General features: G+C 37.7%; 1 pseudogene; it reads left to right on the plus strand.

Annotated features, from left to right (window-relative positions):
• Nucleotides 1-6,161: 6,161 nt before the first annotated feature.
• On the plus strand, nucleotides 6,162-15,969 carry LOC113185650 (SANT and BTB domain regulator of class switch recombination pseudogene; annotated as a pseudogene).
• Nucleotides 15,970-25,753: the final 9,784 nt, after the last annotated feature.

Below are 25,753 nucleotides of genomic sequence, written 5' to 3' on the forward strand. Positions count from 1 at the left end.
TTTTTGTATATTTAGGAAGTTGATATGTTTTTGCTTCCAAATTCCAGAAAATTTGAGATAATAAATGTCTTTTGTTTAAGATGTTAAATTTGGGGGTAATATTTTATACATGAATAGATAAGTAATGTACTATGATGAAGTGCAGTATAAAACATAAATGATAAAATACATGACAGTCAAATGTTTCTAAAGTATGCTAAACACTGTTAACACAAAATACAAAACAATATTTAGGAACATCAAGGCCTAGATTATGGGATGCAAGTTTACCCCAACATGTTTTGTTTTTTTTTTCCCATAAAAAATTCTCCCAGTTTCATCTTTGTTGTCTTCATAATTCATAAGAAATGTGCATGGGAATATAAACACATTTATAGCCTTAAAATGTTTAAAAATTTAAACATGTGGCTTCTGTTCTCATTTCCTATGTTTTATGCATTAAGTACCTACCACATGTAAGCTTTCCTTACACTTAAACATATATATAAAGGTAAATTTTGGAGGCATTTGTGGGCACAATTTGTTTTATTTTTTTTAAGAGAGAGAGAGAATTTTTTAAAATTTATTTTTTAGTTTTCGGTGGACACAACATCTTTGTTTTACTTTTATGTGGTGCTGAGGATCAAACCCAGTGCCCCGAGCATGCCAGGCTAGCGCGCTACCGCTTGAGTCACATCCCCAGCCCCACAATTTGTTTTAAATAACTGAATGGTAAAAAGAGAAAATTAGCTGAGTTTAAGGTTTTCTTTAAATCAGTATTTCTCTGGATACAATCCACAAAAGACTAAATATACTGCTATTTAGAGTGGTATACTTTAAAAGGGATTCACTGTCAAGCAAGTTTGAAAAAAAGCTAGATAAACTTAAATTAAAATACTTTTTTTTATATGCCTTTGCTGTATAAATAAATAAGTACTGTGAATCTCCAAGAAGAGAAAAAAAAATGTGGTATGCAGTGTTTTTGAGCTAATTTGGTTGAAAGACTGATGATTCTCCATGACCATCCCCTGGAATCACAGTTTGTCAAAACTGTTGAAAACTGGCAGCTTCCTTGATGCCTAAATGTTGTTCGAAGCTCTCACCCATTAGAAGATGTCAGCCCTCAAGTGTCAAATCCTTCTCTCCAATCTTCCCTTATGCATTGCAACACTTTGTAGGTAGGAAATGGAAGTTACAAATTTAAACAGGTTTGGTATTTCTCACCAGTGGTGGTTTTATCTTAAGTCACAGTTGTTATAGGCAACTTTAATGGTTTTTACCTGTTCTTAAAATATAGTTCATAAGCTGGGTACAGTGGTGTACGCCTGTATTCCATCGGCTTAGGAGGCTGAGGCAGGAGCCTCAGCAAAAGTAAGGCACTAAGCAACCAACTCAGCGAGACCCTGACTCTAAATAAAAAATTTAAAATGTGGCTGGGCATGTGGCATAGTGGTCGAGTGTTCCTGACTGAGTTCAATCCCTGGTACAAAAAAAAAAAATATATATATATATATAAGTTCATAAATTGTAATAGCAAGCCCAAATAAATGTAAGCTTTGTGCCAGACACTATTTTGATGCAATATAATTTGTACCTACAGAGTAAAGAGTTAATAGCCAGGGAGGTGAACGGAACCATCATCAATAATCTGAGCACCACGTACTCATGACATGAGAAACCATTAGAAGACACTCATGACCTGTCTTGGTTCACTCAGCAATCAATGCAAATTCCATTATGAAAGAATGAACACAAATTAATCTCATGATCTATTGAAATTCATCTCAATTTAATGCTAAAGTTTACCCTATTGATTATTATGTCATAACAACTAGCATATGGTAGAATATTCTCATGACAAATTAATATTAATGCCGCAAGGGTGATATAATCAATATAAGATACAAAAATAATCAACAATCCATTACTTTACTTTCATCATCTTTTGAAATAAGTTGGTTTTAAAATTCATAATGCCATTTTAAAGAAAGATTTTTTTTCTGAGAGCCTGTACAATTCTGATAAATATACATTGAACTTGTGTATAATACCAACCAGAAAGAACACCTAAAATTGCCTTTTGCTCTTATTAGTGCCTGTAAATCCACATGCTTTGCATAATGAATTTTTATGTATATAAATTTGTGTTTTTATAATTAAGCATTAGCCAATTTTTTTTTGGGGGGGGGTGCTAAGAATTAAACTCAGGACCTGTGCATGTGAGGCAAGCACTCTACCAACTGAGCTATATCCCCAACCCCTAGTCAATTTTTTAAGAGGAAAAAGTCTTAACTTCAAAAATTAAGCCATCCAGGGAATTTTTCTGGTTACCATATTTTTAATTGACTGTAACAATAGTGTTTTTGTAATTGAGGCCAAAAACAAGTCAGATATTCATTATTTGGTTTAGATGGTGTCCAACTGTATCTCAAAGTTGGTAGTTCAACTTTACACAGATGCTTTACCTTATGATTTGGTTTTTAAAAACTGGGAAGTAGAATTGCTTTGGAGAGGAGTAAAAGGATGGTGTAGTACTTGTCCTTCATCTTTAAAGCAGGGAGATAGAGAAAATAGTTTGGACTTTGGAGTCAGACAGATTTATATTAAATTCCACCTCTAGCTATTTTACTTTGGACGAATCACCTAACCATCCTGAGTTATTTCATCTATGAATTGATGATGGACAGAGTGATAATACAAGGATTAAAAGTAACAGGGTGTACTTGATGACATCCTGAAAATTCTGTCAATATTTACTAGAGAGAAAAGTGCTGGCACTTATTTTTTATTATAATCCATTGCAATAAAGAGAGAAGGAAGCCCTAACTGGTGAGTGATCATATATCTGGAATTTGTTTGATATGACACAGTATACCTGAAGACACCTCCCTCCTGCCAGTTTAGGGAAAATCAATAGGCATTTAGGTGTCTAATGCTTGCAGCGAGCATTAGAGGGGAGGAGGAGAGAATATCAACAAATTTGGGGATTGGGCTGCCCAGAGGAGGCAGAGTGAAGAAAAGAAACCTGGGACAGGTTTGTCTTGCAATCTGATTGACCACATTGTGTCACTTCTCTCTCTTTCCTGCTAGCTGAGAAGCAACTCAGGAAGCTGGGTCTGTGTCTCATTTATTTTCTGTTGGCCACAGTACCCCAAAAGAGACTTTTAAGCCTGATGCTCAGTAAAGTGTCAGGGGAGTGGGAGGAAAGAAGAAAATGGCAAGGAAGGGAAACTGGGGAGAAAGGCAAAAAATAAAATAAAATAAAGATGATGGTGATGATGGAAGATAAAAAAGAAGGGATAAGACAGTGCTTACTTTCTCAAAAAAAAAAAAAAAAACAAAACAGAAATATACCCTCTGTGCAGTTTACACAGCGTTGTGTTTTTATGATTTCTTTTTTTAAAACATTTCTCCTAATTAGCATTAGTTCTTTGGTTCTGCAGAACTAAGACTCAGAAGAAACCTTTGTGTAGTTGGGATACGTTTGTTGGTGATGGTGACAGCAGCTACACCAGCATCAGAGAGCAGGCTGGACAGGGAGATGGAGGAGCCCAGCAACCAAGCCATTAAGCACGTCCAGGCTCTGGCCAAGCCTTTCTACTAACACATACCAGCCAATCTAGTGACCTCCAGCTCCCCTGTAGGGCTGGGCAAACCTTCCCCACTTCTCTGCATACTCCATCTGAAAGTCATTTCCGGGCTGAGCCTCTTTTGCTCTGCTCACTGGGCCCTGAGATTCTGAATTCTTTCCTTTCAACTCCATTTAATACATAGTAAACCCTTCCGCAGCCCTGCTCCCTCTTCATACCTTCCTAAGTCCTTTGTCCTGGCTTCCCTACCTGTCACATACAATTTAAGTCGGGTAGATTAGTTTTGATTACAGTCCTACAGAAGCCGAGGCCAAAGGTTAAATACCAGAATAAGCTTAGAAATTCCAGGACTCACAGAGCATGAAAAGAACCTTAACAATGACTTCATGCTATCCTCTTATTTTACAGATGAGATCATTAAAGTCCGGAAAGATCAAGTTTGCAGAGAAAAAAAAAAAAATCTATAGATGGCCACAGAATGATCTTCAGTCTGAAGCAATCATCTCAAGAATTTTTTTTTTTTTAATTTCCAGAAATCAGGCAAGAATGTGGATTAAGTTACATAACCATCACCCTCTGGGGCACACAGGGAAACCTCAAAGCCTTTTAAGTCTCTTCCTCTAATTGCCAGGACCTTTATCGCTGTCAATTGGATGTTGAGGAGAAAATCCCCAGGAGGATATCAGCAGGTAGACATTGTGGTGAGGTGGGAGTTTCGTGCAGACAGGTGGGGTTCAAGTCCTGGTTCTGAGATGCCTTTTCACCCCTCAGTTTGGGCAGGATTGTTAACCTAAGCCTAAATTTAAAACTGAGATAGCAGGAGAGCTCACAGCGTAGAGCTTCTGTGGGAGTGAGATGAACAATCTGGAAGCAGCCTTCCCCTGGGACCATTTGGCCCTTGTTGTGACACGGCTCAGCCAAGACCCTCCCTGGTCTCACAGCAAGTTTCTTCCTGGGTAGAAGAAATCCGTTCTTCTTCCTTGACTAGGGACCTCATCTCGGACCAGCTCAGTATCTCAGAGGTGTGCATAAAAGAAGAGATAGGATCTCAATCACTTTTGTTCCTATAGGTTTTCACTATCCCATTCAACCAGCAATCACAAATACCAGGGGTGCAGACAAGGGCTGTCATCAGCCAAGTAAAATTCTGTTCTACTGTAATTTATCGGCATTTCAAATATATTCTTCATCATTGTGCCATATCTTCTATAACTATTCACTTCAATTGTATATTCAATTGTGTGTTCTTTTTGTTTATTAAATTCTTGTTTATATAAGCATTTATATTGCAACACAAACAGGCATAGGTTTCTATGCCTTCACAGTAACTCAAATTATTGGTACTTCCCAGAAAAAAAGAAAATCTGGTCCAACCTGATATTCCAACACCAGAACCACACTTTCAAATAGCAGCTAATTTAAAAACTTAAAAATGAATAAGTAATACATATGTATTTGTAGGTAGATGAATATGTATTTATATAGATATAAATTACACATTGTCATACCTACAAATGAGATATTTTAATGTTCAATTTATGTTAAAATATATGTGTAACATGCATATTACAACAATACTACATATAATGTGTGTTTATGCACATATATTCCCCAAATTAAAAATCACCTGTGAAGATGAGAGAATCTTCCCAGATAGCTTTGAAATGACAAATATTTCACCAATTATATATAGCATTAGAAACATTTGAACTCTGTACCACTCTGCTGGGCAGTTTCAACAGAGATCCTGTGACATCTGTAAGCCATGGGTCCTGGGAGAAGGGCTTCCCAGCAGTTGGGACTTAGTCCAGGTGACAGACACTGGACCAGTGGCAGAAAGATGTTGGTTGAGCTGTCTTCTCCAGGAATTCCTCTGCCCCTTGATCAGAAGCTACTAAGTTCCTTTGGAGCACTCTGGGCACTGAATCTTCTGCACATGGAGAATTTGAGCACAAATAATGGACAGCGAGGGCTGAAAGAGCATTTCCCAGAATCCACTGCTCTTCTCTTGCTCCTGTTTGTTCGGCCAGACTTTCCGTGGGCTCCAGCCCAGCTTCAGTCTCTGGCTCCTTTCTTGCCTTTGCTTTTGTTGATGAGCCTCAAGTCCTAGGCTTGATGGTCCAAGCTTTGGTTCCACGAGCACTGACTCTTACTTTCAGCCAGCACCACCCCTGGATCTGGGCTGCACTCTGACCTGCCTTTGCTGCCAGCTCTACACTATCCCCTCCTAGCATCAGCTCCCCACCTCGCCTGCCCACCACCAATCCCATATCCCACCTCCTCCTCCCCCAGGCCTTGGGCTCATGCTGCCCGCATCTGCTGTGAGCCTCTAGCTCCCATCCAGCTGTGGCTCTCTCAGCACACCACCAAGCTAAGTGACAGCGAAAGGGCTCCCAAGTCTCAAGCTGAGGCCCCAGTAGAGGTCAGGAAGCATTCCTCATTCAAAATACGTCCTTCAAAAAGTGCATAAGGAAGAACCAACAGCCTTGCCAGAGTCAAAGAGAATTCACATCTCAACAACAGCCTCCAAGTCCCTGTTATCCACCCCACATGGCAGACACACTCGGAGCAAGGAAGAGCTTCACTTGGGAGATGGACCCTGTGCATGCCCAATCTCCATCACTGTCCTCGGAGCCACGCTACCTTCACATCTTCAGTTGTACAGGCTACAGTGAACAGGGAGCTGGACGATTGCCACTCAATGCCAAACCAAAGTGTTGCCGTTCCCTGAGAACTGTCAGTGATTGAATTAGATAAATGTGATTAAAATTTATCCCAGAAAAAAAACTAAGTTTCTGAAAATTTAGCTCTACTGGAACTAAAGTAAAATAAGAAAAAAAAAGCAATGAGGAAGGGGAAGGAAATAAAAGAAGAAAAGGAAAGGAGAGGGGAGGAAAAGAAAGGTCTGAGCCTCAGTTTTCTCTAATGGGAAAGAGGATAATCAGTTCCCCCTGGTGAGGACTCATGCTAAATACCTGCATATTCTAGGAACCTCATAAATATTCTCTATGCACACATTATATATGAAGAGTTCTATGCCTTTTGTTAAATAAGCACACACCCTTTCTCATTTGATGATTGGATTCTTAGTCCTACTTATTTGAGTATATTTTATAATATTCAATGAATATTTTTTTACTTTCTATTATTTTTGGAACTATGGTTACTTTGACCCTCAAGAATTTGGGTCTATTTTATGTAGTCAAATGTGTTTGTGATTTTTAATCTATTAGGGGAGAGAAATTTGATGCAATAAACATGTGAAGCAAAGTCATCATAAGAAGAAATTGCACATATTATGTGTTAATTTTGTTAGTTGATACAAAGCATTCTGTTAACTGAAATTCTTGGTTGTTTTCTCTCCCTGTTTTTATCTTTCTTATAGATGCTGGTGCTATCTCATATGTCCTCTATTCTGTACCTGTAGGGACAGTTCCTTGGGTGGAAATGTGTAATTATTTCTTCTGTCATTTACTCATATGCCATTATTCTATGTCCACTGATTGGTGTTCCCAAGGACATAGCCATTACTATTGCCAGAAAGATTTTAGAAGCTCCTTTATTGGAATTGCTGCTAAAACATTATGAGAGCAAATCTTTAAATTTTGATTATACATGTGTAATCAAAAAATATATTAGACATATGTAACCAGAATGATTATACATCTTTCAGAGATTGTACAATTTCAATTTAAGGTCTACAATGGGGACTAATTCCAATGTAGATCAAGGAGTCACCACTAGGATTAAATAAGAGAGTTTCTCTTGCATGATTCATAAAGAAGCTTCTGAAAGCAATTTTACAGAAGAAACCAGAAAACTATGTTGACAGATTATACATTGATTGAAAATATAATAATCCAGTGGGACTTTTTTTTTATTGTTGGTCGTTCAAAACATTACATAGTTCTTAATACATCATATTTCACAGTTTGATTCAAGTGGGTTATGAACTCCCAATTTTACCCCGTATACAGATTGCTGTATCACATCAGTTACCCTTCCATTGATTGACAAATTGCCTTTCTAGTGTCTGATGTATTCTGCTGTCTGTCCTATTCTCTACTATCCCCCCTCCCCTCCCCTCCCCTCCCCTTTTCTCTCTCTACCCCTTCTACTGTAAATCATTTCTTCGATTTGTATTATCTTGTCTTACCCCTCCTTTCCTCTTATATGTCATTTTGTGTAACCCTGAGGATCGCCTTCCATTTCCATGCGGTTTCCCTTCTCACTCCCTTTCCCTCCCACCTCTCATCCCTGTTTAATGTAAATCTTCTTCTCAAGCTCTTCGTCCCTACCCTGTCCTTGTTTACTCCCCTTATATCAAAGGGGTCATTTGGTATTTATTTTTTAAAGATTGACTAGCTTCACTTAGCATAATCTGCTCTAATGCCATCCATTTCCCTCCAAATTCTATGATTTTGTCATTTCTTAATGCAGAGTAATACTCCATTGTGTATAAATGCCACATTTTTTTTATCCATTCATCTATTGAAGGGCATCTAGGCTGATTCCACAATCTTGCTATCGTGAATTGTGCTGCTATGAACATCGATGTAGCAGTGTCCCTGTAGCATGCTCTTATTAGGTCTTTGGGGAATAGACCGAGAAGGGGAATAGCTGGGTCAAATGGTGGTTTCATTCCCAGCTTTCCAAGAAATCTCCATACTGCTAAGAAGACCTTAGAAGATGGAAAAATATACCCTGCTCATGGATAGGCAGAACCAACATCATCAAGATGGCGATATTACCAAAAGTTCTCTATAAGTTTAATGCAATGCCAATCAAAATCCCAGCAGCATTTCTTGTAGAAATAGATAAAAGAATCATGAAATTCATATGGAATAATAAAAGACCCAGAATAGCAAAAACAATGCTAAGCAGGAAGTGTGAATCAGGCGGTATAGCGATACCAGACTTCAAACTATACTACAGAGCAATAGTAACTAAAACAGCATGGTACTGGTACCAAAACAGGCGGGTGGACCAATGGTACAGAATAGAGGACACAGTAACCAACCCACAAAACTACAACTATCTTATATTTGATAAAGGGTCTAAAAGCATGCAATGGAGGAAGGATAGCATCTTCAACAAATGGTGCTGGGAAAACTGGAAATCCATTTGCATCAGAATGAATCTGAATCCCTATCTCTCGCCATGCACAAAAGTTAACTCAAAATGGATCAAGGAGCTTGATATTAAATCAGAGACACGGCATCTGATAGAAGAAAAAGTAGGGTATGATCTACATACTGTGGGATCGGGCTCCAAATTCCTCAATAGGACACCCATAGCGCAAAAGTTAACAACTAGAATCAACAAATGGGACTTACTCAAACTAAAAAGTTTTTTCTCAGCAAAAGAAACAATAAGAGAGATAAACAGGGAGCCTACATCCTGGGAACAAATCTTTACTCCACACACTTCTGATAGAGCCCTAATAACCAGAATATACAAAGAACTCAAAAAATTAGACAATAAGATAACAAATAACCCAATCAATAAATGGGCCAAGGACCTGAACAGACACTTCTCAGAGGAGGACATACAATCAATCAATAAGTACATGAAAAAATGCTCACCATCGCTAGCAGTCAGAGAAATGCAAATCAAAACTACCCTAAGATACCATCTCACCCCAGTAAGATTGGCAGCCATTAGAAAGTCAAACAACAATAAGTGCTGGAGAGGATGCGGGGAAAAGGGCACTCTTGTTCATTGCTGGTGGGACTGCAAATTGGTGCAATCCAGTGGGACTTTAAAAAGCAATATTTCATACTGGATATTTGCTACTAAAAGCAAACGGTGTTTTTACTTTCACAACTTGTAAGTTTAGAAGTAATGAATCTAGTGACAAGGGACATCTTTTATAGAACACAAAACAGAAGCCCTTCCTCTTTTATATTGAATACATATCACTATATCAATAAATTTTTTCTAAGTATTTATTGAGTATTCACTGCTTCCAAGGCACAGGAGATATGTATTCCCTGCCAAAAGTGAATTCTGTCAGTTAAACATCAGATAGTCAAGGCAGAGATAATCAGTAGATATAAAATCTTGACGTACCAGTAAATGACAAAAGACATAATTACACATTTGCACCCAAGGAAGTGTCTCTACGGGTTTAGAATAGTGAATAGCACTGGTGTCTGTAAGAAAGATCAAGATGAAGGAAGAAAACAAGAAACAATTTCAGTTGACAAAATGCCTTGTGTGAGTTAACCATGTGACTACCCAAAAGTAACCCACCAAGACCCTGCTAGCCTGCATTATGGGAGTTATGCTACCCAGAAGCAAGGACATGGTACCCACTGTAGTCTGGCTTGAATTATAGCATTGTCCAGTGCAGAGCTCTTTACAGAGAAATAAGAAATAAATGAGATTTTGCTCAGTGGTATACAGGCGAGACAGTGAAAGGACTCAGAAGTCATGCCCTCTCTAGCCTAGATAAGAGTAGGGCCAAGAAAATGGGCATAATATTGAAATACTTTAAAGATTGTCATGTAGCAGGGAGATTTGACTCCTTCCCTCTGATATTGGTCAAACTGTATTGTTATAATGTGTGCATATATAAGTATGTAACAAAAATCCCATCAATATGTACAACTATAATGTACCAATAAAAATGTGGGGGGAGGGGCTGGGGTGGTGGCTCAGAGGTAGAGCCACTTGCCTAGCATATGTGAGGCACTGGGTTTGATCCTCAGCACCACAATAAAATAAAGATATTGTATCCACCTATAATTAAAAAATAAATATTTTTTAGATGTGGGGAGGAAAAGATAGGGGAAAAAAAGGAAAGTTTTGAATGTATTCACCATTAAGAAAGATAAACATTTGAGGAACCAAATTTAAGCACTACATAATGTATATATGTATCAAAATATTACATAGTCCCCATTAATATGTACAATTTTATGTTTCTATTCCTCAGTTAAAAGGTGGATTGTTAAAAGACAAGTGTTTAAACTCAAAAACAAAAAAATCAACTTGATTTAAAAATGAACGTAGGCGGATTAGGCTCTCACTTCCTTAGTAAGACTCCTATAGTGCAAGAATTAAAATTAAGAATCAATAAATAGGATAGATTGAACTCAAAAGCTTCTCAGAAAAAAAAAACAGTGAAGTGAATAGAGAGCCCACAAAAGGGGAACAAATTTTTACCACACACACATCAGATAAAGCAATAATCTCTAGGATATATAAAGAACTCAAAAATCTTAACACCAAAAAACAAATAACCCAATCAATAAATGGGCCAAGGAACTGAACAGACACTTCTCAGAAGAGGATAAACAATCAATTAATAAATATATGAAAAAAATGTTCAACATCTCTAGCAATTAGAGAAATGCAAATCAAAAATACTCTAAGATTTCATCTCACTGTCAGAATGGCAGTTATTAAGAATACAAACAACAGTAAGTGTTGGCAAGGATGTGGGGGAAAAGGGTACACTCATACGTTGCTGGCTGGACTGCAAATTGGTGCAACCAATCTGGAAAGCAGAACAGAGATTCCTTGGAAAACTGGGAATAGAACCACCATTTGACCCAGCTATCCCTCTCCTCGGTCTATACCCAAAGGACTTAAAAACAGCGTACTACGAGGACACAGCCACATCGATGTTATAGCAGCACAATTCACAATAGCTAAATTGTGGATCCAACCTAGATATCCTTCAGTAGATTAATGGATAAAGAAAATGTGGCATATATATACAATGGAATATTTATTACTCAGCAGTAAAAGAGAATAAAATCTTGGCCTTTGCAGGTAAATGGATGGAGCTGGAGAATATAATGCTAAGAAAAGTAAGCCAATCCCCAAAAAAACCAATACCAAATATCTTCTCTGATATAAGGATGCTGATTCATAATGGGGATGGGTGAGAGAGAATGGGAGGAATGGACAAACTTTAAATAGGGCAAAAGGGAGGGAGGGGATGGGAAGGGGAATGGGGGTAGGAAAGGTGGTGGGATGAGACAGACATCTTAACCCTGAGTACAGGTGTGAAAACACCAAAGGTATGACTCTACTTTGTGTACAACCAGAGATGTGAAAAATTGTCTTCTATTAGTGTAATATGAATTGAATTTTATTCTGTTATTGTATTAACAAATAAGAATAAATAAAATTTTTAAAAAATTAAATGGACAAAGGATTCAGACATTTCTCCAAGGAGATATGAATGACCAATAAGGGTGCAGAAAGAAATTCAACATCATTAGTGATTAGGGAAATGTAAATTAAATCCACAATGTGATAATGCTTTATGTCCATTAGGATTAAATCACAACAAGGATTAGGGAGGATGTGGAGAAATTGGAAGTTTGTGTATTGTTATAGGGACTGTGAAGCAAGGCAGCCACTATGGAAAATGGTATGACAACACCTTAAAAAGTTGAAAATGGAATGACCTCATGACCTGGCCATTCTATTTCTGAGAATCCACCTAAAAGAACTGAAAGCAGGAGCTGACCAAGAATTTGCACACCCATGTTCAAAGGAAAAAGTAATTCAAGTATCTATCAGCAGATTTGTTACCATTGGTACAAATACAGAATGGAATGTTATTTGGCCTTTAAAACAAAGCGAATTCATAATACTAATACGTTACAACATGTATGAATCTGAAGGACATCATGCTAATAATAAGCCAGTCAGTCACAAAAGGCAACACTAGATATTCCATTTACAAGAAATATCTAGTGTGGCCAGATCTGTGAACATAAGGTACTATATGGTTGCCAGAAGCTGGGGGAGGAGGATGCAAAGGTTCCAGAGATGGATGGTGGTGGTGATGGTTGCACAGCAACATAAAGGTACTGAATGCCAATGAACCCTGCACCTAAAAATGGTTGAGATGTTACAAAGATACATTTTAACTGGCAGTTGTTTGATTGTTACTGAGGTAGAATATGCCTGTAATATGCATTTTGACCATCCTTAGGGTTAGTGCCTCTACTCACTTTTTTAAGTTGGAATTGCCATTTTGTTATTAATCTGCAAGATAAAGCCCATGATCATATTTTTTAAAACATGGGTGTGTAATTTAGATGCCATTTTAGGAAGAGAGTTTGCTTTAGGAATGGCAGGTCCCCTTACCGAGAGATTTCTTCCCTCAATGTTAAAGGTTTAGAATGTTGTTCAGTTTAAAAATCACAAATCTATCCTCTTTCTTGCCTCTGTGTTCAATTCAGAAGGATTTTTTAAAGTACTGGTTAATTTTGAAAGTGTCACATTTTACATATTTTTTTGTAACAGAATGAGAAAATATATGAATATGCTGGAGACACCACCACTATTGATTTATAGCAAGGAGTTGTCTCATAGAATATTGGGAGGTGATTTTCACCTCCTCACTCTGGTCCTGTAATTAACGTCCGCTTTGAAATTCTTACCTTCTACCTTTCCCTCCATGCATGCAACATTTGTGGATTTGTTTCCTGAAGAGAAGTATAAACAATTATTATGAGACTCGGCCCTTATTGCCCCAGTCCTTCACCTGCTGTTATAAAAGAACAAGAACTCATGTGGCTCACGCGGTAGCGCGCTCACCTGGCATGCATGTGACCTGGGTTCCATCCTCAGCACCACATACAAACAAAGATGTTGTGTCCGCAAAAAAAAATAATAAATAAATATTAAAAATTCACTCTCTCGTGCTCTGTCTCTCTCTCTCTCTAAAAAAAAAAAAAGAACAAGAACTCAGAGTGAGAGACAGGAACAGAAGGAGGAAAGAAGGCTTCACTAAGAGCTAAACACACTTCTCAGGACAGGTGAAAGCTGAGACAACTCATTTCCAAACTGGCTTAAATTTTAAACTTCATAACTAGAAGACATTTATATCAAGACCTTGATGTTATTGGCAGTGCACTAAGACAATAAAGATAATGCAGGAGGAGTTGGCAAAGGAAACAGAAGGCCCAGGCAAACAGTAGTGATTCTATGTTCCTGAAATAAATTGTAAGCCAAACCAGAATCTTGACAAGGCCATCTGAGCCAAGTCAAGTATCAAAGTGTACTGAATGTCCTCAACCTCGTGTGTACCTCTGATGGGGCCAGGGCTCAGCTCTTTTCCCAAAACGATCTTTAGATTCACAGTGGCAACACACCCAACCTCTGTCAACAAATAGAGCCATGAAAATAGCACTGGCCTTTATGTCCACTGGCCCACGTCCTTGAAAAGTCAATGTGGAATTAAAAGCAAACAAACACTGTGCCAAAAAATTAAGTAAGAGGATTTTGACACACTTTATGACTTTTCACATTTTGCATGTTTTTAAGAGAGGAATTTATGCTTGTTATTAAAAATGTTATTTGTTGTTTTCCAACAATATAAGATACATTTTTTTAAAAATGTGGTATGTTCACTTAATAGAATATTTACAATTCTTAAAATATGTAATGACTGGAAAGACTTTTACTATAGTCAATGAAAAAAAAAAACATACTGTTCCAAGCCATTGGAAATTGTTAAATTATATTTTTAAAAGCATGAAACCATGGGTCTCACTTAGCTATAAAATAGACATGTGTCAAAGATTTTTATTTAACCAGTTGCCAGTTATTAAATGAAGGAAATAGGCAGATATTATGACAAATTTGTTGTTGAAAATAAAGAACCTCAAATTAATATGGAGCAAATAAATAGTGAAATAAATTTAGGATTGGACACAACTGGCTTTTTTTCTGGGGCTGGAGAGAGAAAGTCTCCCCAAAGGACAGAAGTAATTCACAAGTCTGGAGATAAGAACTGTCTCTGTAATAATGTGTCAGTTACTTACAAAAGTACAGAGTTTAAAAAAATAGTCAAATAAAAGTGAAAGGGTTGGTGCAGGAGGGGCACCATTGTGCAGTTGTGTACTGGGTCCTGGGGGCTTCTTGGCAAGATCAAGGGCAGTGCTGACCATTGCAGGCAACAGAGGTGCAGCCAAGGGCTATAGCAGCCCTGTGAAGATGAGGAAATAGAGGTCCAGAGATCATCTGAATTAACTAATGCCTTAAAGGGTAGAACCAGGATGCAACCTGGACAGTCTGACTCCAGGATCTACACTGGTAACCATGGCTTCATACGGGCTCTTCAGTATGTTTCAAAAGATGAGTCACGGATATTCAGAAAACAACAATTTCCTGAACAATAAGAATCCAATGGCATTGAGCATGACCCCTGAATCCCTCTGGACCCATCAAAGGGAAAGCCATGGCAAGATCTGTGCCTGGATTAACACCCAGAGAATGTGCCAGAAAAAGAAATTTGAGGAACTAAAGGGTAGTGGACATTTACCTTCCCATGATGGCTGCTGTAGACAGCCTTTGAAACTTCAGCCAGATGTTTCAAATCCTCACTTCTTGCCATACAAAGAGATTTTCAAGAGCCTCCAGTTGGTCATGATGCAGTTTCCAAACAGGAAGACATAGTGTAGCTTCCACAGTGAATTGTTATTCAGAAAGTGAAAATTGTACTCATAATCGTAGTGGAGAAAAGACAAGAATCCTAAGGTCAAACATGGCAACCCATGCATGTGATGAAGGAAAAGGGTGAGAGATTTTATATGCTCATGAGATCTCTGATAATCAGAAATGAAGCACTCTGCTTCATTTATCTATGGATGCCCAGTGTTAGGAAGAGATGGACACTTCAGTTCATTGTGATAGAATATGTTAAAAAGAACATGAAGGAGAACAAAGATTGTGCGATGCCCTCTTTAGAGCCAGAAAATGTCTTTTCAATTCTCAGTTCTTCAAAGTTTTTGAAAATGGATTGATTAGCTAAAGAATGTACTGCCACAAAAATATGAATGTCATTGTAGCTACCCCATTCAGCAGGAACACAAAATCTTTTTATACATATAGCTGATCTGTACACACTCAATGAAGCTGATGATTCAAAAGACAAAAAAGGACAAGTTTAGGAGTCAACATTTTGTAAGATTGAGAGACTACTTGATCCTGAATACTTGAATCCAGATTCATGAAGTATTGCAGCCATATTATAAAGATGCTGTTTGTGTAAGAAACATTTAATGAAAGAAACAGATAGCAGGATTCCTTTCATTCCAGGAAAAATCGAAGTGGGTCTGCATGGAAATGTTATCTATATTCACATAATAACACTTAGGGTGTTCTTGAGTATGTGAAGAGTCTTTTTGAAGAATTAAGTCTTGGACAGATGTATATGGCACTTATGGGGAACAGTCACCCGGCTGGCTTGTTCAAGATGTTATTAGGTTTTTCTTTGTATTGAGCTTCCACGTTGTCAATGCCACTCAGAAATGGTGGTTTATACTCTACAGCAAGTTCACTGGCACTGTTGGTCCCTTGTTTTAAGCAAGCTTTAAGCATGGCTGCTCTTCATGATCCAGATGAAGGTAGGGATCTGCTGTCTTGAGTGACTAGGAGCAGACTGGATGATCTTTCTGCCAAAGCACCAAGATGTCACTGTTGTGCCTTCTTCTAAAGATGTGCTAGTGATCCTAGGTTTGGATCCTGTGATCAAAAGGATTCAGGTGTGATATTTTACTGGAGCCAAATACACCCTGGGGAAAACTGGGGAGCTCAATGTTTTTTGGTCACTCAAAAATGACTCTGCAATTGTAACGGCAGATATTTTATTTTCAGAAGAACATACCACTGGATTGGAGGTCACTAAAGATGAAGTTAGTGATGATGAAGTTTCTAAGAAACAAAGTACTGGGTGCTAAGGTTAAATCTCATTTTTCATGCAAGGGTACCATTCTGAAGCTTCTAATCAGGAGATGGGAATCAGCTTTCTACATCTACCAGGTAGGCTGCAATATGAAAGGAAAAGGAAAGGAGGAGGTTCCACGAAGATTCCCTGGCACTAGTGCAGGACACTCCAAAATGATCAAGAAAGTGCAGTGGACTGAGAAATAATCCTGAGTTCTTACCCCAGGTGTGAGCTAATGTGTGATTTATATTAGATGAAATGTGATCAGAGATGATTTGAAGTGGCACTCTAATGAGCCGTTAAATAACATTCATCAGATTTTTTAAAATTTAAAACAGGATTGTTATACAACTCTAAAAATGTCCGAAAAAAAAAAAGTCCCTATAGCAGTGTTTCTGGTTTCTTTTCATTATTACCTTCCTAAAGAACATTTTTTAGACATTAAAATACATGAAAAAGATTCAATTAGGTAGAGTTGAATTTTGGAGGGTCTCATACCAGTATAACAGTTAAAGATATTTTTCTACCCCTCAAAATCCAAGCTTCATCCCCTTTGGGACAATTAAGAACTCAGGGGTTGGGGTTGTGGCTCAATGACAGAGTGTTTGCCTAGCATGCATGAGGTACTGGGTTCAATCCTCAGCACCACATAAAACTGAATAAATAAAATAAAGTTATTGTGTCCGTGTACAACTAAAAAATATTTTTTAAAAAAAGAACTCGGGTCTTATAAGACAGATAATCCCCAGAGGCCCCAATATTTGATCGAAAGAATATCTAGTAATTGCTGTAGCCTATTTCAAAGTCTTTAATTATCAATTACAATATAATACACGGATGTTATTTTTAAAAAAGTGTGTGTGTGTGTGTGTGTGTGTGTGTGTGTCTCTTAAAGTTTATGCCACGGGTCAGTAAACTGTAGTTCCACTAGTAGGTGGAATCTGCCTACTTTTGTAAATATGGTGTACTTGGGACATAGGCATAGACATTGTTTATGGATTGTCTCATTTCCTACAGCTGCTTTTACACCTCACAGCAGAGCTGAGTGCATGCAATAGAGACCTCAGGACCCACAAAGTCTCAAATGTTTACTGTTTGTCTGTTTACAGAAAGTTTTTCAACCTCTAAATTGTACTAAACTGCTAATAGAATTATTTCTGGGTAATCAGGTAATGAATTCTTTTTCTTTAGAAAAATATATTTCCTATAAGCATTTTACTTATTGATGAGACAAAAGCTTTTTCCAAATTATTTATTACACATCAATTATGTATAAAGCACTTGAGAGACAGAAGCAAGCAACATGGCTCCTGACTTTAAAAGTTTCCAATCTAATGCTGCTGAGATGAAGTGGTGTGTTTGCTATAGCAGAGCCATTGCATGCTTTTACTGAAGTAAGCTAAAAATAAGAGGTCTAGATAAACTACAGGGTAGGGGTGGGGAGAAGGTAGATTTAGTACATATGATTTGGGTCAATATGAATTTCTGGGGGTAATTTGGCTTTCTGATTTATAAGTATTAAAGAAAAATCCAATTTAAAAGTCCATTATGACCAAAGAATTTGCTTTGAATTATTACCAAAATTACAATGGGGAAACATTCTTCTAATATCTCTTCATTCAGATTTTATACTGAGAGACGAAATTCAAAGTTGCCTTAAAAGCATGAGAAGATGTCATCCAGATATCTCATTTTTCAGGACTTAAGCCACGCTGATTTATATATGTTTTCCTAAGTTTCAAGATATTGTAAGTTACAGCAACTTAAGGAAATTGTATCATTCTCTTCAGTTCACTCTCTCCAGCTCCAGGGACATTCCTGAATAATACCTTTGCTCCCTTAGAAACTGTTCTTTATAATATGGGACTCTTGCATATTTGAAACCATCAAGACCCAAACAAAAGACAGTTTTCTCAATGCTTAATTAAAAGAATTTGATGTATGTAATGTTTTGAACGACCAACAATAAAAAAAAAAAAAGAATTTGAGAACAAGGGCCCTGTAATCCAGGATGTTTACAGTATAAGAATTTTACCTATTGGTAAGATAAAACAAAGAATGAGTCTTGCGAGAGATCAAAAGATGAATGGTTTTGATTCAAAATTCTCCAGGAAGTAACTGTAAGACCAACATTAAATCCAAAGCAGCTCAACAATCACTCAAGCACCTAATATTGTGGCTTTTGTTGTCATAATTCACTAATGTGTTAATCAATTGTGAGGTGTGACTTCAGTCACTTGTCACCCAAAACAGTTAAATACTGAAGTTTTCAAGTCATTTACTTTTTTTTTCCCCTCAGAAGTGAAAACTGATTCAAAGAGATCGCTATACAAACTGTTGTCATTCACTTGCCTTCTAAGATGCATTGCAGGATGAGCAAGAAGTCCCTGAAGGCTGATGATGTGGACATTCCCTTAGGAGGTGTCTGCACGTAACCAGTAGGTGTCATTTGCACCACAGTGTGGAAATGGAGTTCCAACTTGTAGCCAAACGGAAAGAATTGAAGAGCGGAGAGAAGAGGAAGACAAAGTGGGAGGAATAAAGGTGGAGAAGAAGAAGAAAAAGAACAATTTGTGGAATGAGAAGAAAGGAAACAACAACAGAAAAAAAAAACAAGGGAGAAGAGTCTCAAAAGGAGAGTGTGATGGGCAGAGTCAATCACAGCTGAAACGTTAAGTTAACATGGCTGACGGGAAGCAGTCAGATACTCTTGGTCATCAAAACTGAAAATGAAAAAAGAGTTCAAGAACAGGAAATAGAGCATCTGCAGACTTCCTTGCTGAAACCTGGCCTTGGCGATGAGAGATGGATACCTTGGAGGATGGAGAGGACACTGCAGAGACAACAAGGTTCTCTTCCTACATAGGGCAGAAGGATATAGGATCATTAGCAAGGATTAGCCTTGAACAGGAAAAGGCACACCTCTTCCTCATAAACCAAAGGACGGGCGATAGGAGGGTATACATCTGGAAGTCAATTGATTGTGGACAGAAAACCAGGTAATCACAGTCTGTAGCCCAGCAGGAAGGCATAGGCAAAAACTAGAAGAGAGGGGGGCAAGGGTGGGACATGGGTGGCTATTGTAGACAGTGGGTAAGGAGGATAAACAGAAACACATAAAAATGAGGAGGAAAACTCAGAATAAAGGAGAAAAAGATGCCAGGCACACTCCTTAGGAATGTGTCCATTTTCCAGAAGAGAAGGAAGAACCAGTAAAGATAGAAGTCGTAGGAGTGGGAGAAGAATTGCACTGTCCTAGAAGGCCTGGCAAAGAACACTTCAAGGGAAGACCAAACGCGGGAAATGTGGGGTAACCAACAGAATCAAATGGCACAAAGAGCTCTGGCTGGTAAATAGGGAAAAAAATCCACTCAATTTGGCAGCAAGAAAATCACTAATAATTCAAAGTTTTTCCATAATGGTAGATTAAGCCAGGTTTCATGTGATATTATAGCAAGGAATTGATTGTTATGGGAATACTCACCTTTTCAAGAATTTTAGAAGTGAACAAAGTGTGAGATAGGGGTAAATAAACTGAAGAGATGTTAGGTTGGGGTCTTTTTATACATGGGAAAATTGAACGTGTGTTTGTGTATGTATATTTTTGTGCATATGTATGTTTGTGTCGTGTTGGTGTCACCATGACTCAACTCAGCTGCCTTACAGGATGACTGTGTAGATTTTTAAAATGCACTTTATGAACTTAAAAATATCATACTAAGTTTTACTATTTTCATTAAATGAAAACTCTCATTTATTGAATGTATAAAAGCATTGTTATGTCTCCTGCCAGTCAAAATTCCATTTAGTATTTTATGTGAACACAAACACAAATCAATAAACTTTATCTTCAGGATTCTCTCCTCATAGCCACTAAAATTCTTGACAGTTTTGAAAAATGAAATCCCCAGACAGTTGCCATCTTAAAACTTGAGAAAAATGGAAAAATTATCTTAAGCTGATGTTTGTGGTCCTTACACATCTGCAGGTTATGGGACAACTACTGACTTGGAGGATTAGCTTGCTTTTTTCTTTCGGGCTTGGGGATATGTTGTTAATTTCATGAAACATTTCAGCTGGGTAATGGCCAGGTAAGTCTTCAGTCAAATTTAAATTTAAGCCTTTTATCACACTCTGACAGCAGGGAAACAACTTCTAGAAAATGCCGTTATCAAGAAAAAAAGCACTGTCTTTTGCTTTAGGATTTATGTCTTGAGAATTTTTTTTTTCACATTTTTAAAAGAACTGAGGAACTAAAAAAAACTTGTAACTAATAGCCACTAAAGAAATTAAATTGTGCATTGGCCAAGACAAATAAAATTCATTATTTAGTAGCATTGCCTTATGCTCTAAGATTCTGTCCCAATTTTTTTGTAAGAATCGATTTTCAAACCATCAACTCTTGACATGAAATCAGTGGCCTTTAGGATAGAACAGTTTTGGTTTGCTGCTGTTTTATGAACTGGGGAACAGGAAGTTTAGCCTGTCTCTACATAAATTTCTTCATATTAAAACATAGATAGTAAGAATCACCTTGTAAAAACAAGTATTCACACCTTTGGGGGCACAGTAAGCCTTGGGCATTCCCTGGGTTTCATGGTGCTTTGGCCATTCAAATGGAACTATTACTAAAATATATTAATAAATATATTGTTAAATATTGAACAATGGCACTCAGAGATTAACTAAGGGTTTGAAACAGAGAACTTATGGATATTTTGGCTTCCAGACCACATAAAGGTGAGATGAGAGATGCAACAGATTCTTAATTCAGGTCATTTTGGGGAAAAGGGGAAAGCAAGATGGAAGCTGAAATATTTTGAACATTATTTTCACCCTGAAAATGCATAGTATTCTGAAAAAATTTGAAAGAATTGGATAGATATTTTTAAATATATTGAACTAATCCTCATCTCTATGTTCCTTTTGTACAAATTAATAAGTCATTTGCTAAAGCTGAATTTTAGGAACCAGAAATAAAGATAAGCTAATACAGGTTTAAATAAGGTTAAGTAAGGGAGCTTCAAATTGGAAGCCTTATATAAAGCTATCAAATGTAGTATCTGGCTATCATTAATTTCCCCCACAGCTAGTGAATTTCCTGGACTGTTGCCAAATAAAATAAAATAATTAAAAATCTAGTTTGAGTGAAAAGATGCTTAGTAAGGAATAAGGACAATCCTTCATGCCAGGTTTGTGTAACAATCACACTGTCAGTGAGTCTTCCAAGCCTTGCTTGGCATATGCCTCTGTCTGCTGAAGCCATGAACAGCTTAGCAAATGCTAGAAGAATGAGTCACGGCCAATACCTGCCACATGCATTATCCTCAAGGTAAATGCATGTCATGAGGCAAGGCCACAGAGTCCCAAAATAGTCTGAGCCTGTCACTTAGTACCCAAAATAATTATTCAAAGAATAGTTCTTTCTAAAGGGACAAATTACCCCATCAACATAATGACATTGTCATGAGATTGTTGGGTAATTTTTTTTAAACAATTTCCTGGTAATCACCCTGACATGAAAATTATAAATTAAAATTACATCAGTTAAAGGGAGTCAAGAATTGTTTTCTAAAATCTTTTCTCAGTTCCAGTCTAAGTTAGAAATAATTCCCACAAAGAGCCACAATAGGAGCTGGTCAGGAGAATTCATGGCAAATGGAAAAGTGCCTTAGAAAAACTAGAAAGACTTTGGGCTTCCCCTATGGAAAAGCCAGAAATTCCACAGTGTAGATTTATTTCCACATTTGCCCTCTTTCTATTACAGAGTACCTGAAAGGGACAACTGAACACAAAACTTTAAATGTAACTCAATTACATTAGTTTCTAATAGCTGAAGTTTTCCAGGCATATTATTTTCCTTGAGTTGCCTTAACAAATTCCCACAAACTGGTGTTAAATTTATTGTCTTCAAGTTCTGGAAGCTAGAAGTCCAATATCAAAGTGTTAGCATGGTTGGTTCCTTCCAAGGATACTGAGAATCTGATGTATGCCTTTCTTACCACTCTGGCAGTTACTGGCAACTCCTGGTGCTCTTTGGCTTGTAAGGTATATCACTTTAATCTCTATTATCACTGTCACATGCTGTTCTCTCCGTGTTTAGGTCCATGTCCAAATTTTTCTCTTCTTATATGGATATTGAATTGAGGTCCACTGTAATCCAGTAAGATCTCATCTTACCTTGATTATATTTGAAAAACACAATTTTTCAGTAATGTTATATTCACATTTACCAGGAGTTAGAATTTGAACATATATGGGGTGGGGGGCACAAGTCAGCCCACCACTCTAGATCTCTCGGATGCAACATGGGCATTCATCACCAGTATGATCTGGAACCTTGTGGCCCGATGTGGATGAAACACAGAATATTAAAGCAGAAAGCTTTAATTTATAGAAATCACCAACTTAACCACCTTAATTTATAGATGATTGGCAAATTTTTCAATCAACCACAGAATTGAGACCCAGGGTGCAACTGGTTGTGAGGAATGAGATAAATGAATTGTTTTTTGTTTCTAAGTACAAACTAGTAAGGATGATTTGCTTTCCTTATATACAGGATTGATGTAAGGCTATACCCATAATCACCTGGCTCAAACTCACTTTCATTTCATGTGAAGGAGAAAGAGAGATATAGTTGGAGGTGCTAAGAGTTGTCAATGACCCACGATTTTCCTCTAGGGAAAGGTGCTAAGCATGAGAATGTCATCCAGCTGTGTAAGCCGGTACAGAGCACCTTCATCCTAAAGAACTGCTTTAACAGGCAAGCAAAGCTTGTGTGATATACCTATGGTCTTTCCAGTTCTAGATGCATGCAGAATGGTAGTAGATGGACAGTCTTAACTCCCACCTCTTTAGCTGTCATTATTTTTTATTCTGCATTTTGTAAATTTAGAGATCTTTGATCTAAATAGCAGAGAAATGGGGAAGTCAAGAAAAAGAATTTGAGGGAAATATGCAAAATTGCCCAATAGAGGACAACTTCAAGCAAGGTGGCTTATCAAGGGTTGCATGGAGATTGAAGAAGATATGTCAGAGGAAGAACCAGAGAAAAATCTTCCCCATGCCCCACTGAAGACCCAACCTAGACCCCAAATGATGATCCTTGCTCTATCTTATCCTGTACAAGTTATAAAGAGAAGGAGAGAGGATAAGAAAGACACAAAAGTATCAGATGCCTACTAGTTACCCTAGTTACAGGCATGGAAGAGATATCTCATTGCATCTTCACAATCTGAAGCATTAGGGTCCCCATTTCACAGATGAGGAAACTGAGGATCAGAGTACCTGAGAATTTTTTCCATCATTCCACTGCCAGTCCCTGATAGAGCTACAGTAAAATTCAAGACTGTCTAACCCAAAACATCTCTTACCAAAAATAAAAGTGAAGAGAAAAAAAGTAAAACCCTTGTTTTAGGTTGTTACTTAGAGACAGACAAACCTCAAATGCTTTGGGGATAAAAGCATTTTTTTTTCCTTAAGAATTTTTTAAAAATAGGATAGATGGAAAAGTATAACTAGATACTGGCTTTCATTAATGTCTCAAAGCCCTGTATAAAAGAGGACAGTATAAGAAAAATGAAGAAAACTATCTGTGGATTAGTTTAATGGAAAGTGGGGGCTGAAAAATATGTGGGACTTCACTGAAATTCGAGTCTAAAAAACTTTAAAGCCACAGAAGATAACCAGACACTTCTTTTTTTCTACATTTCATTTTATTCCTTTTAAGATAAAGGCTACAGAGCTCTTGATCCCCGCTGGGGGTAAGGCCTGAACTTCCAGCAAGCCAAGACTGGGATGCTGCCATTTCTGTAAGGTACTAGCATTTAGGGGTGCTTGTTCAGATTCAAACTAGAGGATCCACAGTGTTATCCCCAGATGAGAGAAGGTGTCTTGGAGGCTCATTCAGGGCTCAGTGTGCACTAGGCAGCTGTGGTGTATGGACAACTATAAATAGAATAGAAAAACAATCCATTCTGTTATATCGTCCTAGTGTGTGTCAGCTGAATGGAGACAGGTAGCTTTATAGGTTGTAGTCTATGTTTATTGGGTATAATGAAATCTTTCTAAACAGGGCCATTTCTTCAGTTGTTATAGTTGTCATAAAACCCTTATTAGACAGAAATAAAGTCTTTCCAAAATTGGCTTTCCTTGGTGGAATGGCGTTAAGCACCTTCTGAGTGCTATTTCTTTGTGCCATATACTTTAAGTGATGACTGAAGCCGATGATCTGCCTTAAGCTTGTTTTTAAAAGGCCTAAGTCTATAAATCTCACAGTCCATCCTCATGACTCCATGAGACTGCAATAAACTTTGTAACAGAAGACTAGCTAACCCCTTCCTGAGCCTGGACACCAGTGTCCCAGCAGTTCTTTCCTTCCCTGCCATGAGCCATATCTCACATGTAAATTCAGCCAAGTGGGCTAATTGTCTTTGTCTTCTTTTCAGCTTGTCTCCAACTCCAGGGCTCCTTCCACGCAACAGTTGTCTATGTATTCATCTCTAAACCTGAATTTCGGACTTAGAGTTTATGCCTTCTGGTGCACATCTCCACAGGTGATAGAGAGAAGGTGACTTGCAGGCAAACTAGCAGATGACTAGGGACACACTCCTTAGTGCCAAGTAGATCATGGTTCAAGTCTCAGCACTGCCTCTGCTTGTTATGATACTTGGCTGCTGACTCCTTCCAAAGCTTGGGTTTCCACATCTACTGAATGAGAATAAGATGGCACCCACTTCATGAGATTGTTGGAATATAATCACAGAGCACCTAGCGCATGGTAAGTGCTTCATGCGTAATAAGCAATATTAAGCACACAACTAAACTCATTACCTCCACCTGCAAGCCTGTGCTTCTTGTCCTGCCCCATCCTCCTAAATTCATTCCTTTCCATCCACATTAAATCCATAACATTTGTGTTCATCTCCACCCTTCTATTTGCTTGCCTTTTTATCATATAGAAAAATTATATGAAATTATAAATTCATATTTTTCCCAATGTAGATTCTATTAAGTTGAATGGGATAACAGAGGAAAGACCTATTTGCAATAGAAATTGCTGAAGTAGAAAGTATACAGAAAGTAAGATCACTTACTTTAGTGATCCAAAAAATGATCACTAAAGATTTTACTTCATTTTAGTTAAAAGAAAATTTATCTTGATTTTATCTAATACCTTGAAACAGTTCTCCATGATGCCTTAGGCCAGTGATGAGTTGTAAAATGTATCACATGGCCTTGCAAAGCATACTTGGGTAAAGAGGTCTATGTAAACAATAGCACTGGAAAAAAAAAAAAAAGAGCCAATTCGTGATTGAAACATAAAGAACAACCTATACCTTTGTCCTGCCCACCTGCATAGGGGCAGTGGCTAAAGTCATGAACTCTAAGGCCAATACCAGCTCTGCCTCCTGAGGCTGTCTGACCTTGAGCAAATTAACTCTGTGCCTTGGTTTCTTCATCTATAAAATGAGAATTATAA

Source organism: Urocitellus parryii, chromosome 9, assembly GCF_045843805.1.
Source record: "Urocitellus parryii isolate mUroPar1 chromosome 9, mUroPar1.hap1, whole genome shotgun sequence".
In the NCBI taxonomy this organism is placed as follows: domain Eukaryota; kingdom Metazoa; phylum Chordata; class Mammalia; order Rodentia; family Sciuridae; genus Urocitellus; species Urocitellus parryii.